Genomic DNA, 15,848 nt, shown 5'->3' with positions numbered 1-15,848 from the left:
GTTGGATTTGGAACATGATTAACATCATCATTAGATATTTGATTAACAGCATCATTAGATAATTGATTAACATCATCATTATTATTTTCTCCCTTGCACCAAAAATAAGCATATAGTATGAGCTGAACAAGTCCTGAGATTGCTCCAATAACACTACTGATCTGCAATATTAAGTACAAATGTATATTATAATTAACAATGTGCTGATTAAAAATATTTCATCCAATTGAACTACAATCATAAACTCACAATAATATATATAAATAAATTACCAGGAGATAAATGTCGAAGGGGTGGAATAGAGCATATGTTGTCCAACACAATCCATTAAGAAAGAGAGCCAGAGAGGGGCAGAATGGCATGTATTTTACACTCTTTCTTTTTAGAACAATGCTATATCTCTAGAAAAATAACATCAAGAATTCTTCAAGAATAAAGAATAGCCAATCACAATGCACTATTTGCCACAATTCAAGGAGGTGTGGCTGAAAAATAGGAAGTGGACAAATAAATCATCCAATTAAAATTTGCCAACTGTGTCTTGAAAAATTCTTGAAGCTATTTTTCTTGAGAAGTAGCATTTTCCTTCTTTTTATAACATTTTCCTGTTCATTATATGTAACGTAGCATCAAGAAGTTTGGAGTGAAATAACTTTACAAATAAGAGTTTAATTTATGGGTCAATCTAATATGGATAGTTAAAGAATGGTCCAAATGTGAACTAGTGTCATTTTTAGTAAAAAATAAATTTCACAATAATACAAAATGGAGAACAAATGTAACCTTTTATTAAAATTTTTGAAATTAATTATTGAAAGATACATATTAGATGCCCCTTAATAATTTATTTCCACCAACTAGTTGTGTATTTTACATTCAACCAAATCTCACCTTTAAGATATATCAGATATTCTTTAAAAAAAATGGTCTATCATATATTATTTTTGAAAATACCTATGAAAATACCTTTTCTTTTTGTTAGGTAGCTTAATGGTTAGAATTCACCTTTAGTAGTAATATGTGATTGAATGTATGAGTAAATTCTTTAGGTGGCATTTATGGTGGGAGAACTCTCTAATTTTCCCATCATGGGAAAAGCTCTAATTCACCATTGATATATTGCTAAAATATTTGATCCGGGCCCGCCCGTTTAAACTCACTCATAACTGAATTTTGTCATTTTAAGACCCGAAGCCCGACCCAACCCGCCCGTGTTACCCATGGTTTTCTCGGTTTTTACGGTTTTCGGGCGGGTCATCCCTTTCTGCTAAGTCCTAACCTTTTGTACCAAACACTATGCTTATTCATGCTTATTTATAAACGTGTCCCTACAACTTAGGAAATTTGTTGTGTCAAATATACTTTCATTTTTCCTTCTATGTAAGCACCCTTTGCATTTTTCACATTTTTAAGAAAAGTTGTTAGTGCAATTAATGTATCTATTTTGTGTGTTAATATTACTAAATTGCCATTTGTTTGTATATGTATTAAATTTGACTTTTCATATTTCAAGACAAGCTAATAGAGTCATTCATAATTTGCTCGAGCGTCTATATTACATGGTAGTCTCAGTATTTTCAATCATCTTCCCTATTGTATTGACTCTATTATTCTGGATAAAATGAAATGAGCTATCTTTTCCTATAAAAAAATCAAGACAAGTTAGTATTATTATTTAGAAGTATGTTTAGGAAAAAAATAATAAATGCATGAAAATAGATTTATATTTAGAGACAACTTTTTAGTAAAAATGGTGTTTAAATATAGGGACGGACGGAGTATTTATAAATGTCCAACATATATGTATATTTTAATTACAACATGTTTCTAGAAAACAGGTATGAGAATTGTGCCCAATATAATGTTTTTTCAGGAGCGTGCTAAATATATGCCCGTGATACTTATTTATGAAATTTTCCGTTTTATCAACAATAATAAAATGCCTAGAATATGATTGAGTTTTTTCAAATACCCATTTGCCCTTATTTAGTCTAAACCAATAACAATTTTATCCTTTGTGCTTAAACTTGGTTGTTATTTAGAGAAGGTTTACCCGTCAATTTTTTTTTAGAGAATCTTTAGTATAATTTATAATTTAATTAAGGTATCAGGATTTAATTAAGAAAGAATGAATACAATGGATGAGTGATGAATCAAAGAGATAGGCGTTAGATAATTAGATAGTGGAAATGGGTATCAGGATTTTCGGTACAAAGAGAAGCTTTTTTAGTTATAAAGATTTTAATAAAATGAAGGTTTGTAAAAAAATAAAATAATTAGATAATTAGCTTTGTGGGGGTGAAAATTGTACAACTGAAAAAACTGGCAGTACTGGCAATAACCGGTCACTTCGGCTTCTCCCATCATGGGAAAATTAACAACCCTTCCCACTATAACCTGCACCAATTCTTTATAGTAGAAGTTACCATGTGAAAATATCTTTGTAGTAGTAATATGTAATTGAATGTATGTGTAAATTATTTATTTATTTTTTTGTGAAAATCTATTTTACATTTTAAGTGTGGACACATATTATATTCTTTCAAAAAATCTGTTCTTTCAAAAAAAATTATTCTTTCAAAAAATCTATTCTTTCAAAAAAAAAACTATACATAATATATAAAGTAATAATGGGATATAAAAGTTACTTACCATGACCGTAAGAGGAGACACATACATAATTATGTTCAAGAGATGACAAATAATACCAACCGGTAAAGTCCTCTTGGTAGGGTCATAATCTAGTATACAAAGATTTAGAAAAGCAAGGGACATAATTCCAGACAGTTTAAGCTTTTCTTTGAGATGATCCTGAAATTAGGGTAAAAGAATATAGTGAGTATAGAGAAGAATAGGAATGGCTACATTAACAAAAATCCTATCAGCTGTTATTTATTCAATTGAGCAACTTGATTTTTGCTGGGACTTCAATTTTTTGTTTAAAGAGGTTAGGACTTCGAAAAAGTATTATCACTCAAGCAAAGTGGAGATTAGGTTTACGTTGTTTTGCATGAAGACACTCTGTAGATAGTCAACTACGGTCTTAAATAAAATAAAATAAACCCCTATACTACAAAGCACCAAGCTAACATTTCATGGATAAAATTGCATATGTTTGATAGATACAAATTAAATCAGTAAATTTTCATGAATTGATGAATGATACATATATACGTACCCTTTCTTTCACTACTAGAAAAGTTCTGAATACCGACGGAATTTAGAGACGGATTTTATTCCATCTCTACTAGAGACGGAATTAGAGACAAAAATTTATTGTTAGAGACGGAAGTTAATCTTTAGCATTAGAGACGGAATTTAGAGACGATTTTTCCCGTCACAACCATATTCCGTGACTAAATCCGTCTCTATTAGGTCAAATTTCACTTTTACAAAGTCAGCAATTGTTCAGAGACCACATTTAGAGACAGAAAGTTTCGTGTCAATTGAGTTCCGTCTCTAATTCTGTCTCTAATGAATAAACATATTATTAGAGACCAAATTATTCCGTCTCTAAGTAAAAGATATAAACTAAAGTAATTTTTCCCTTTGTGTTGGCTCCAAAGCCTTCATTCCACTAAAGGTCAAAATTCCCTCCAATATTTTTCGATTAAAAAAGGCATCCCTCCAACACTTCTCCTCTCAAATAATTCACATATTTATTTATTCCACTAAAAAAATACATTTATTTTAAACTTAACAATATAATTATATATCATGTATTTTAATGTACAATTTTTTGTTTAAAAAAACTGTCAATATTAAATTTTTTAATTCCATTTAAAAAGTATCTATCTATTAAAATTAAAATTAACATTAAAATATATGAAAACACAAAGTGCCAAATAACTTGAGCTAAACCAGAATTTAACCAAAAAATTTCACGTATAGTGTGAACCCTTTATCCCTCTCATTCAAACCTTCTAAATCACATCACATATTCTTTCAATCCCAAAGTTTTTGAACAAAAGAGCTTCTGAATCGAATTTCTCCAAACCCATCAAGATTTTGATTCGAGCTTCTGAATCTCCCAATCTGCGATTCACTTTCACCCAACCTTCTCAATCGCCGATTCACACCCAATCGAGCTTCCCTCCACAGATTCTTCACCGTCACCCATCGAGATTCACGCCGTCACTTATCCTTCGCCGTCACACCCGTCGAGCTCCTCGCTGACGAGTTCAACGTTGAGCTTCACGCTGTCGAGTTCGCTCTTTCTTCATTATCACATGGCCGATAGAACTTCACAATAACTTTTTCCCCTTCACTCAAAGGTAACTCTTCTCAAATTTTTCTTCATTTCACTCTTTCAATTTTGATTTCGCTGTTAACTTTGATCTATGTTTTTTTCTCTGTAATGAATCACAGTTTTGATATATTTCATAGAAGTTAACTCCTTTCTCCAGCGCCAGGTGAAACTGTGTTCTGTTGTTGTCGCAGCGCTACGTTTGACCAAATCTCAGGTTCACTCTTTCTTACCTTTACATCTCTTGTTCATGTGCTTTTTTGATTCCAGTCGATGTGCTTGTTTGATTTAATTGATGATGAAATTGGAGAAATTTTGAATTAAGCTAATAAGCTATAATAAGCTACTTAGTAATTGTCTTTATGTTTGCTGCATCTTGTTGCTATAATAAGCTACTTAGTAATTTCTTTTTCGTTTTAATATGAGAGATTACATAATGATTGTGTTTTCATTTTCTATTTGGGTTCCATTGGGTTCGGTAGTATTGCTGTTTTGGACCTCATTCCACAAACCCTAATCAGGTACCTTCATTCTCGAATATTGAGTTTTTTGTTTGCGTTCAATGAGTACAATTGAATTCGTTGTTTTTTGGAAATTTGTGGAATTATTCAAATCCGCCTTTGTTCAAACTTGATTGAACTGGGAAAATGGAATGATTGAAGTATCTTTATAATACAAGTATTTTCAACTTCTTTTACTTTGTAAGTTTTTATGAGAGAAAGTTAACATTTTTTGCAATTTTTCTTCAATTGGTGTCTTTATTTTGTGCTACATGGTTTATAGAATTTTCGCTTGGGTTGTACTTGAGGTTGGGAATCTCCTTGAGTGCTATTTTCCCTTTAAAATGAGTCTGTTAGAGAAAGGTTAGATGCGAATTTTGGTGATTATTGAGAATGGATTATTATTAATGTGGGCTATGTGTGTGGGATTTGGAAGCTGAAGTAGTATGTATTTTGACCACCAAGAGTTTGGATTGAAGAGTTGGAACTTTTGTTCAAAACGTGTTTGGAATTGGCTACTTGGAAGCTTGAAACTTGGAGTTTGAGTTATTCTTGGTGTTGTAGAAAATTGCAGGAGTAAATGGTGAGTTCACTTTTAAGCTTGAATTTAATGTTGGTGATAATTGGATTAAATAGATGTTTAAGCACCTGAAAATGGACTGTTGTTGTTGTATTATGAGCTGGTGTTGTTGTCAAAACAGATTGGTTATGGCTTATGTGTAATGTTAGTTAAAAATTCGTAAGGACAGATTATGCTTTTTGATTCGTATATGTTGCTATGTAACTTGGAATTGATTGATTGTTGGATTTTTAGATTGTACATTCAATTCCCTTGAAATCGGATATAAATTTCGCGTGATTCGGATTAGAAACGAGTTCTGAAAACACATTTGAGGCTTGCGAAATCCTGCTGGAAAAATGGTTACGGGTTTTGGGACAGGACTCCGCTAAAAGAGTAAGAACTTTCTCTCTGTAGCTTGGAATCAAACGATTTTTAATGCTATGGTTAGCTAACAAAATTACGGACGTTTTGGTATCAGTTTCACTGATTTTGGTCGAGTATTGAAGTTTGTAGATGATTTCGAAGTTTGAGGGCTGATGTAGGTGTTGTGCTGAACCAAGAATTTAAGAAGGTTTGATGACTGAAGCATCCAGAAGCACTTATTGGAAATTGAGGGCTGAAGCAAGAGTTGATGCTTGTGCTGTTTTGCAAAAGCGGCCAGAAGCTGTTTTGGTGAGTTCCTTTAGATAGAACCCACCTTTGGGGTAGATTAATGCTTATTCAAGTGAGTTATACAACTTATAAGTAAATTATATATATTTAGATTCCCCACGTTAATACTTGTAAAATTCATGCTTAATCCTGTGTTATTTTTTTTTAAAATATTATTACTTGAGTCATTCTGGAACTATATCAATATACTTGGGAGCTTGGGTGTCTAGAGATGGCTAAAAGAGAATTTTTCTCCATTTTGTTTCTGCACTGTCAACTCGCTAAGCGAGCAAGAGCTTTCTAAACAAGTTGCACTCGTAAATGGCCATCCTGACATTCTCGCTAGGCGAGATACCTTGTGCTGAAAACTTTTATAAAAATCACTTATTTCTTTGAAAAGGTTACTTTTGAGTTCCAGAAGGCTTTTTAACGATTCAGGATTAAACACGGATTATGCGAGCATTACGTAATGAGAGATCACTGGGTATTAATGCAGAATTAATATAATATGGGAAAGTTAGTATGATTAGTTTATACTAAGCATATAAAAGAAATTAATCAGAGACATCGATTATATGTTACAGATATGATATTCAGATATATATATATATATATATATATATATATATATATATATATATATATATATATTTAAATTAGATAAGTTATTCCTCTCTAGCTCCCCGTCAGTAGTGGAGTTGAGGATTAACTCAGTTATCAAAAAATCAGTTCAGTTTATAATCTTAAATAATTTATAAGCCGTGGCTTTTGCTATCCTCTATTTGATATTTAAAATGGGTTTTGATGAAATTGACACCTTAAATTTACCTCTATTGTTTCAGAAAACTGTCGTCGTCACAACTAGTTTTATTGGAGGTAAGAGAGAGCCCCTATATTTCAAGTTCAAAAGGTATTATAAAAACCCCAAATTCTCTATTACTTTGTTCTAAAAAAACTCATAAGTGGAAGTATAATATGAAGAAATCTGGTATGAATCGTTGAAACCCTTAATCCTTGTTTAACTATTTATTTCATTGAAATTAATGTTTTTTTGTGTTGGTTTTGGTTTCAGTTAAGATTGGGAGGCCTGGGTATCGCGTGACTAAGCAATTTGATCTTGACAAGCAAAGATCTCTGCTTTTTCAGGTTTCTATAACATAAGATAAAGTAAAGTCGAACTAATTTTCGTATAATTTATAAGTTGTTTTTTGTGTCATCATGGAGAGTTTATGGAAATAAGTTGGAAACAAATTGTGAACATGCCATAAGTTGTTTTCAATTGTATAAGTAAAAATTTGTTTAAATTGTAGAAGTAAAAATTTTGTTCTTCTATATTGCAGCTTTGAAGGATTCATACTTGAAAATCTGATATGGTCATAATGCATTTCAGATCTGTGTGATTTAATTTTAATTTTTTTCCATTTTGGTTATGAAACTTGTATTGTATACAGGAAGAATTTGGAAATTGAAACTCGTGCAGTTTAGATTTTTAATTGGAAATTGAAACTCGTGGAGTTTTATATTTTCACCAAAATTATTCAGATGACTGAGTTGTGTGACTTAGTGCCTTATTAACTTACTTTGATTTGGTTTTATGCATCCATGTATTTGATTTGACGATTGACCCTAACTATAATGTAACATTTTTGCCTTATGCTAACAGATTTTGCCTTATGGAATTGATACTTGGATTAGAGATGGCTGTGGTTGGTAGGGAATTGAAACTTGGATTAGAGAACTTGAGAGGTACTAAGCTCCAATACTCATTCTTCTCACTTCCTTCCTCTTGATTTGTCTAATGTTAAAGCTGGTGGATTTGGTGACATGCTCTCTTTATCCTCTAAACTCTCAAGTTCAGAATTTTGGTTGTTTACTTCAGTTTCAGTTTTCTTTCTTTCAATCTTATCTAGCATTCTCCTTGTATTTATATTGGTGAAGATTGGTTATATTTATTGCATTGCTGCTCTCTGACCTATTTGCTTTATATGATGTGAAAATATGAAGCTTTAATATTGTTGTTATTTAGGTTGAAAGTTGAAATGGAAAATGGTTAAAACAATTGTTACAAATAGTGGCAGTTACATAAATAGAGAGATATAGTTATTTAGGGGATATACTATTTTCTTTATATGATATGAAATATGAAGCTTCATATTGTTACTTAGGTTGAAAGTTCATCGTCCTTTTCAAAATACACAACTTCATGATATTTTTTTGTTCGTAGGCTAAATTCAAGTTGCTTGCAAATGATGAAGCTATTATTAAAAAGAGCTTCAATAGTAGGGGGTCTTTGGCATTGAAAAACGCTTAGTTCATGTTAAGATAGATGTATACAGCCTTTGGCATTAAAAGTTGCTGCTATGGAGGCTAAGATTGAAGCATTACCTATTGAACATGAGAATAAACATAATTGTATGAATGTGCTTTTGATATCAAGTGATATTTTGTTGTATGAGTCTACTTTCATGTCACTTTTGTAAATTTGATGTTTATCAAAATATAATTGGGACATTCTTGAGAATTAGATAAACATAATGAATATTATAAACATTATTTTAGTACTAATTTTATGGAATATTATGGCAGAATATATATATATATATATATAATATAAGGTTTTTAGAGACGGAATTGTGATCCGTCTCCGTAGAGACGAAATTTCATTGACTAGAGACGGATTTTATAATTTTTGTGACAGAGTTTAGAGACGGAAATATATTTATCTGAGACGGTGGTTTCCGTCTCCAACTGCGACGGATTAATCTCTTCTTTCATTTAAACATTGGCGACGGATTATATAAATTGGTGACGGATTTAATCCGTCTCTATCAGAGACGGAAAACTAAATTCCGTCCCTAAAGGCTTTAGAGACGACAAAAACAACGACGGACCTAGTTCCGTCTCTGATTCCGTCTCAGACATGTTTAGAGACAGATTTTTCCTGTTTTAGAGACGGATTTTGCCCGTCTCTATTCCCAATTTTTCTAGTAGTGTTTGTCGTTAGCACATATATAAAATATGATAAGATAGACGACCATGAAAATAAGTCCAATGAAACTGATTCCATCAAAAGAAGCACTAAGTATATCCCCGACGACCCAAATTCTGTCCGGTTGCACAAAAGCATTTCCAAAGCATACCCAAAACAAACAATTAAACATTGTAGCTATGTATATACCTGACTTGAACTCCTCCACATCCCTATTCTTTATAATTTTTTTCATAGTTGGACTGCAATTCAATCAAATAATTAGGAACCCTTCGCTTTACTATGGTCTATGCATGCACACATATATAATTTGCAAATAGTTAACATGTTATAGTTTTTAAAATTAAAAATTTCAGAAAACATAGTAATTAAACATTGAAAAAGAGTTTAATTACATTGGTGAGAGGAAGAATCCGTAATAGGTAACATATCCTGCATTGAAATATGAAACAAATAATTGATCAGAAAATGTCAAAAATATTTTTCATGCATGAATCAATTAACATAAAACATTACGATTATTCTTGATGAATGAATTTATTATAAGGCCAACAAATTACCAAAAAACTCAACAATTTGTCGAGGGTTCACCATTCTTTTTGCACGAAAAATACAAAACAAATGATTAAGTATTGTTAGAAACAAAGAAGAATGTCGAAACAAGTGAAATTATTATATAGATTTTTTTTTAGAGGATTATTATATAGATTTTTTATCTCCTTGAACAAAAATCTAACAAGAACACCAATTCATTGTTATGAGCCACGTAAAAATTTTAAAATGTTAAGTTTGTTTTTGAAAAATAGTAATAATCCTTCTTTGTAATCATCATTCATCATCACAGCTTTATTATTTTCAGTTTTAACCTGTTTTTTGTTTTTGAAAAATCAGTAATTATCCTCCAGTTAGTAAATAGCCTTTTGAGTTGTTTTCTAGTTGCTCAACGACAAGTTTTTGTTTTTCCATTGCATTAATATGCAAAGAGAATAACAAAATTTGATTCATTCTCCTTCAAAAAAATTGATTCATTCAAAGTTTACAACGGTGCATAACCTAAAAATAGGAATTGACCAACTAATCCAACGTTCAATATTGATCAGTCACGAAAGATATTTTGTGTCAAATAAAATAAATTTTTTACGGGTCAAATAAGTAAACAATGTTAAATGAAGGTTTGGTCTCTTATTTAAAAAATAAAAATAAAAATTGGTCAAGTAGCCTAGTGTCTAGAATGAATAAGTGGGGTGTATGGGGTTTGAACCCCAGCCTTGCATATAATAATGCATGTCTCTGCCAACTGAGCTATGCTCATGGAGGCAAAAAAAAAAAAGTTTTTTATCTTTATAAATATAGCGAATTTTATTTTTAATGCTCATTAAAAAATAACATTTTTGTATCCTATAAAATTTTCAAATATGAAATTTTAATTCCCTAAGTTCAAATTTATTTCATTCTGCTTGAAATTTTAACTTTTTGAATCAAATTTTTCATACATGTTTAGAACTTTATAAAAAGTTTCTCAGGAACAAATGAACATAAAATTTGATTTTTAGATCTTATTTTTTATTATTTTTATCTTAAATTTTTGGTGTTAAAACAAATTAATGGATTAAAAAATTATTATTTTTTTGCAAAATGGTTTTTATAATGATCTTAACATTCTTGTAAAAAATCATTCAAAAATTAAAAGTTAAAGCATAATTAAAAAAATTAAATTTAGCAGGAAAAAAAAATTACGTGTTGGAAAATTTTATAGGACACAAACATATCACTGTTTTTTTATTAGAACTAAGAATGAATAATGAATATGGCCTTATTTATTGGGAACAAAAATTATTGGCTATATTGCTATTTTCGTCCGTTGACTATTTAATTAGTATCATTTTGGTCCCATAATTAAAACTTGTTGCGTTTTGGTATTTTAAGTTTATCTTCTATACACATTTTGGTCATTTCCGTTAGTTTAATTAAAAATATGTTAGGGTTTGTACAAGTGTCATTTTGTCATTGGCTGAAATTTGTATTCTATCAATTTTTGGAAAATAGGAAGAACATCATCAACAACAGCAAAAACAAAACCCAGCAGCAAAAACAAACAATAACAACAGAACCCATCAACAACAACAACCACAACAAAAATCGTTATTGATGAATTCATAAATTCATCAAATTCATGTTGAAGAATTCATAAACCCAGAAACTGAAAACCAACAACAACAACAACAACAACAATGTAATTGAGAGGGATTAAGGAGGAAGCGAATTGCGGTGGCAGATCCGAAGAGAAAAGTGGAATTGGTGCAGAGAGAGGGAGTAGTTGTTACATGCAGTGCAACAACCATGGCAAAGACAAACACCCAATAATGGAGGGAGCAAGACACCCGGTAATTCTTCGTTTCTGGAAAAACAATGAGTTTTTAATCCATACTCCTCGGTAAATTTCTAATATGAAAATTTTCTTAGATTGCTTCATGGTTCTCGAAATTATCATGAGTAAAGGAAAGTTGTTGTTTTGGTGATGGTAGTGGTGTAGTGATGAGATATGAAGGTTGTTGTTGGTGATGATGGTGGTTTGGCGATGGTGGCGGTATTGTTGTTTTGTGTTCTTAAAATTCATCAAATTACCGTTGAAGAATCCATAAACCCATAAATTGAAAAGTGGAATTGGTGCAGAGAGAGAGGGAGTATAATTGTTAGATTGGATTTGAAAATGGGTTTTTTTTTTTCCTTTTAGAAAATAGTGGTGGCAGAGATGTTGACTTTCTTGAGAAAAAAAATCTGGATTTGTATTTGTTGAAGAAGAGATGATGATGATGATGATGATGATGATGATGATGATGATGATGATGATGATGATGATGATGATGATGATGATGATGATGAGATGTTGAATTTGTTTTGCTGAGTTTTTTTATGAAGGTGGATGAAGAAGATGATGAAGAAGTTGAATGAAGGCGATGATCAAACAAACCCTAACGTTTTTTTAATTAAACTAACGGAAATGATCAAAATGTGTAACGAAGATAAACTTAAAATACTAAAACGGAACAAATTTTAATTATGGGACGAAAACGATACTAATTAAATATTACGGAACAAATTTTAATTATGGGACGAAAACGATACTAATTAAATATTTAAGGGACGGTAGCAATTTAGCCAAAATTATTAAAACACTACTAATAATATAATTTCTTGAAATATATAAAATAAAATTATAACTTTAAATTGTATAAGATAATCTTTCTTTTCATTAAAATGTATATAACTTTTTAATCCATTTTATTTATAACTTTTTAATCCACGTCAAAACTAAAAATATGATAAAAAAAAAGTAAAAAAAAAAATACCACACAAAACATTTAAAATCAAATAATGTTTGTATGCATATAAATCACTTTGAATTTTAACTTTGTAAATGACCAAGAAATGCCATCTATGTGACACAAAAGTTACATATTTTGAGTTCATGCTAACTTTGTGCCATAAAGTTACATATTTTCCTTTGCTGTCAGTTTCTTACATGTGGTCTCGTCTTCTTTCCAATACCCTTCTTCATAACTTTCCTTTGCTATTCGACACTTCATTTCACCCAAAACCCTAAACCCGTAAAAAAAAAAAAAAAAAAAAAAAAAAACTAGTTGACAAAGTCATTATACAAGATTCATTTCAACCTGTTTCAATCTCACAACATAAAAGTTTCTGCTCTCTTTTTCTGTGTTTTGTGTTAAGTTTTCCCAACTTCCTTTACTCTTGAAGCCATTCCTTATGCAATCGTTTAGCTACATCATTGACAAGAGTTAAATATTCCTTCTCTTCAATACCCTTCTTGCTTTTATAGCATTATATTCAAGTTTAATCAATCCCTCTTCATCAACCACTCATCAAAGCATTGAACATGTCCTCGACGGCGAGAAGGGTAACTACTATGAATTTTAAATATCAAAGATTACATACCCAATTGATGGTGATAATGTTATGAAAAGCTTACTCCAAGAAGAAGAAAAAGAGGAATAATAATGACAGTGCAACCGGAAAATGTGGTTATTTAATTAGAAGAGGATGAAGTAGAGGATAATGATCTTATGATAATTGAAGACGAGATACTAAACAAGAAATGTGAGGATTTTATATAAAAATAAATAAATGAAAGTTGCTTTTTGTCTTGATTCAAGAGCTGAGAATAAGTTTTATTTTGATTTTGATCAGAATCATAAATCACTTGTGTTGTTAATTAATTGAACATTAGTTGAAAAAAGAAACGTGGGCAGAGGAGTATACTACATGTGATATACACCCACTAAAACATAACTTCCCCACACAAAGAAGCACCTATTTTACATAGAGAAATGATATTTGTACAACCATTTTGGTACAACTTTTGTACAACTTTCTCTCTCATACTCACATTATGTTTTTATTCTCTCTCTTCCTTTTTCTCTCTCTATTGTTTTTGACCAATGAGAAGAGAGAACAACAAAGTTGTCTCAAAGGTTGTACCAAAATGGTTGTCAAAATATCACTGCTCTTTACATAGAGAAATGATATTTGTACAACCATTTTGGTACAACTTTTGTACAACTTTCTCTCTCATACTCACATTATGTTTTTATTCTCGCTCTTCCTTTTTCTCTCTCTATTGTTTTTGACCAATGAGAAGAGAGAACAACAAAGTTGTCTCAAAGGTTGTACCAAAATGATTGTCAAAATATCACTGCTCTTTTACATATCCCACTAAACCACTTTCATGGAAATTGGTATAAATTCAAAGATAATTTTAAACTTCTTTTTAATGTCTCTTCAAAGATAATAAGTATCCGTGTATTATCCGTTGAGAAATTTTTGGTCTTCCATTGATTTATAAAATTAAACATTGGTTGAATGGTATCTTGATGGGTCTATTGTGATCAATAGATATTAGACATCACATTATATGTGTACTTGAATAATGTAGCCTATAGTTGAATGAATTCATGATGGGTGGAACCATTCAACTCTTTATGAAATGGTATGATTTAATACCTTGTGACTATTCATGAAAGAATTGGCACAACCATTGTAATCCTATATGAAAGGGTAGGTCCCCTCTCCACTTTCTCTATAAATATGTCTTGGGGCATGTGCAAAAAAAATCATCCATGTTATTACATACTTACCCATCAAAGTTTGAGAAAGAAGGAGAGGAAGATCCTATCCAACATAATTGGAATTCAAGATCATCAAAGAGCATACATACGCGTTGACAATCAATGGCTTCAAGAGGTAAGTTTTAAACCCTCTTATTTAATTTTAATGGTGTCCTAATTCATGCAACTATGATTGAAGTTTATTGTTCATGATATGTAAATTATATTTCATGATCTGTGATAAATATTAACATTATCAATTATCAATTGTAAGCAAATTTTTATTGTTGATTCAATTCATGTATTTCAATTGATTTCCTTTCTTTTCAAAGCAATTGATAAAATACTTTTCATATTCAAACTAATTTAAAATGATTCTGACTATTTTCGATGGAGTCTCCTTTGTGTTGCTAGAGTCTCTGGCTCAATCAATCTAACACAAATTCACGGACAAAACACTTTCTCAACACATCCGCTCCAATATTAAAAAATTCGGACCCTAACCGTGTTAGTTGTCACTTTCAACGTTTATTTTAGAAATTCACAATAAATTCATTCGACGTCGAAACGTCGCAAACCATAGATACATTTTGACAGTCTCGACGACACAAATTCATTGGTCAACTCATTTTTCACATTACAACAATTATAAAATGATGAAAATGTCCATTTTCATTTGAACAATTTCGTCCGAACAAAAATTTTCAAAAACCAATCGGTTGAATCAACTCATCTACTCGTCTAAAAGATATCAAATAAAATTCACATTTCGAAACTTTTCCAAAAATTCTTAAATTTTAAAACAATCCAATCGTAAAATTTCTTGCGGATCCATACTAACACGGACTCACACAACAACATTAATAATTAAAATGAGCACAAAAGATTAAAAATTAACATACCCTTTTGCATATTAAACTCGGCCACAAATATAGGATGATTCATCTTCTTTTCTTTCCAAAAGATAGACCATTTATACACCTAAGACTCACTAACAAGCAATATAAAGAGGAAATCTCAAATCCACCTAATGGTTATGGCTTCGGCCTCTAAATGAAATGAGATCGATGGAGAAAAATAATTCTTACCATTAAAAGCTTTGATCACCACCAAAAAGACATCTTTTCCATTAGCCAAATCTCCACTCAATCTAAATTTGTCTTTTCTTTTTGAACTTACTGTTTTAAGGAATATAAAATTTGGAATTGGTAGAGTGAGACTTACGGAAATGAAAGAAGAGAAGGAAAATGATATTCACAAATTTAAGAGTATCACAAGCACAACAAGGAAGGACTATAACTCTCGAAACCTTCTACTGAAGCTCACACTAATACCATGTTTCTTTAAGCTTAACTCTTAACAACAATGGGACCATCACTAGCCATTATCTCTCAAGGATGAAAAAGAACAAGATGATTTTTAGAGAGAGATATTTCGGTGCTGAAAATTAAAGGAAGGGAAGAACATCTTGGTTGCTTAGCCCTTGGATCAACATAATCAACATGTGCTTCTAATTTAGGTTGTTCATTCTTACACTCACAATCATATAAATTAATATCATACCAAAATATAATATCTTAGATATTTTGTCTTCTATGCCACCTCATTAGCTTATTGCCCAAGTTTCTATTTTAACTCGTCTAATCTCGATGCGGATGAATTCTACAATAAATGTAGCTCCTACGATAAATGATCGATGATAATTTTTCATCGTTCTACGAGCAAATTATTATCGATATTTTCTTGTTCATTAACTTGAAAAATTTAACGAAAT

The 15,848-nt window shown here is 30.9% G+C and overlaps 1 long non-coding RNA gene and 1 pseudogene across 6 annotated transcripts; both read left to right on the top strand.

Annotated features, from left to right (window-relative positions):
* Positions 1-3,857: 3,857 nt before the first annotated feature.
* LOC146925499 (uncharacterized) lies at positions 3,858-8,557 on the top strand. 6 transcript variants are annotated; one of them, XR_015010531.1, is made up of 9 exons: positions 3,858-4,274; positions 4,369-4,463; positions 4,729-4,767; positions 5,561-5,701; positions 5,815-5,980; positions 6,802-6,835; positions 7,032-7,105; positions 7,623-7,705; positions 8,184-8,557. It is a non-coding gene; the product is annotated as an uncharacterized LOC146925499 (long non-coding RNA). The 6 variants fall into 6 exon arrangements; XR_015010532.1 differs by having other exon boundaries at positions 4,729-5,329; positions 5,851-5,980; XR_015010529.1 differs by having other exon boundaries at positions 4,729-5,329.
* A 2,933-nt stretch (positions 8,558-11,490) lies between these two features.
* On the top strand, positions 11,491-13,190 carry LOC146925498 (uncharacterized; annotated as a pseudogene).
* Positions 13,191-15,848: the final 2,658 nt, after the last annotated feature.

This window comes from Medicago sativa, chromosome 5 (assembly GCF_051527215.1).
Source record: "Medicago sativa cultivar Bolivia chromosome 5, Bolivia_mono, whole genome shotgun sequence".
Taxonomy (NCBI): Eukaryota; Viridiplantae; Streptophyta; class Magnoliopsida; order Fabales; family Fabaceae; genus Medicago; species Medicago sativa.
Note: the sequence above shows the minus strand (reverse complement) of the source record. Positions and strands in the feature narration are given on the sequence as shown.